The sequence below is a fragment of the Bombus huntii genome, unplaced genomic scaffold (genome assembly GCF_024542735.1).
Source record: "Bombus huntii isolate Logan2020A unplaced genomic scaffold, iyBomHunt1.1 ctg00000064.1, whole genome shotgun sequence".
In the NCBI taxonomy this organism is placed as follows: domain Eukaryota; kingdom Metazoa; phylum Arthropoda; class Insecta; order Hymenoptera; family Apidae; genus Bombus; species Bombus huntii.
Genome location: NW_026099324.1, coordinates 682,134 through 683,966, shown reverse-complemented (window position 1 = coordinate 683,966; position 1,833 = coordinate 682,134).

Here is a 1,833-nt window from a genome sequence, read left to right as displayed (position 1 = left end):
GCTTCTCTTAACCTTTCGCACTTCGCGGCTCGGGGCAAAATGAATCTTTTTGGTTCAAAACCAAACAGATTCTTTCCTTTGTTGCCCCTCGATATCCCCACTACGCGCGCGTTTATCAGAAGTCCGCGACGGTTGCCACGTATGCATTCTACCGAATATTTGGGGAAAAAGTCGTAGGGATATCGATGGTACATTAGGCCTGTCGGCCTTACGCTTTGAAGGTATAGCGCTTTGTGCCGCGAAGCCGTTGGAAATTTCCGTGGTCGAGTGTCGCCACATCTAGCTGCTTGTCTGTGATGTGGTTTATTACATAAACCGTATCGGTCACTTCTCTTCCTTTTCTGAATCCGAATTGGCTCTCTCCGTTTCTTTTCAATCTCTGTCTTCAGTCGTTCGTCCAGTATCCCTGCATGGTAGTGAGTGGTACCATCCGCTTGATGCTCCGATCGAACGGTAGCCGTCTGTATGATGCGTCTGCGCCGGGTTGGACCTTGATGATTCTGCCCAGTGGCCATTGCATTGGGGGAACGTTGTCTTCTCTGAGAATGACGATGGCGCCTTCTCGTATGTCGTGACTGCCCTTACTCCATTTGTTTCGGATGTTCAGCTCGTTCAGATACTCTCGATGCCAGTGGCGCCAGAAATGTTTGAGTTTTTGAATATGTTGCCAGCTGGAGAGACGATTGGATGGAGTGTCCCTGAAATCTCGTTCTCGGAAACTTGTTAATGAATCACCGAAGTGACCGGGAGTAAGGACAAGAAGATCGTTTTGGTCTGATGATATTGGAGTCAGCGGACGGGAGTTGAGGATAGACTCGATTTCAATGATGAGTGTGTTGAAGTTTTCAAATGTTAAGAGCTCGTTACCTACGATACGTCTGAGATGTGGTTTGAAGGATTTCACTGCAGCCTCCCACAACCCGCCGAAGTGATGTGAGTTGGGAGGAATGAAGCGCCATTCGATCCGTCGGTCGGTTAAAAAGGACTGAACCTTTACCTTATGATCGTCGGACTGCAGAAGGTTTCAGAGCTCTCGTAATTCGTTGTTGGCGCCAACGAAGTTGGTACCGTTGTGTAAATAGAGTAGTAAATCGGCCGATTTGAAAGCCTCGTCTCCGATGCAAGGAGGTAATTTTGTCTGTGTTCTCCATTGGTATAGTAGATTGTGAAGACAATGCAATAAACGAGCTTACCTCGTGGTTGTGAGTTTAAATGTTACTCGTCACCGTGTGTGTCTCGTTTGACGTGTAAGACGTGTTCTTGCGGAAGTTGACCCTCTAGTTGTTGGCGCGAGGCTGCGTGGTTGCGTTCTTCAACCACCGGGTTATGCCTCTTCAAAAAACTGATGAACTCTGGCGTTACTGACTTCGCTGGAGTGGTAACGCTTCTGCTGCTGTTTGTGTTGGATTCACGTGGCACTGTATGGCAGTGGGTGTCACTGGCGTGCACTTTTCACTTGACACGTGATCCGGTTCGAAGGACCAAAATGATTCGACCGGTTACGTGTTCACACTTTTCACTTGCCACTGAATCCGGCTCAAGGGACCAAAATGTTACGATCGTTCGCGGAGAGACGCGGTCGCTAGGAAAACGCGTCAGCGAGAGGCGTAAATTCTCGCTACGATTCGGTTACTCGACGCCGCGAAATAGTCGTTCCCCTGTTTCGATTAAGATAATAGAGATGGTTCAATGAATGTAACACTGTATAATAAGTTATAAATCACAATTTATTCCAACAACTTTGTAAGGAAGATAGTTACGCTGGTGCGTATGTATAAGATAAGTGAGTGGCTGCTCTACGGGTGTAAGCCCGGTCAAAAGATGTTGACTGTT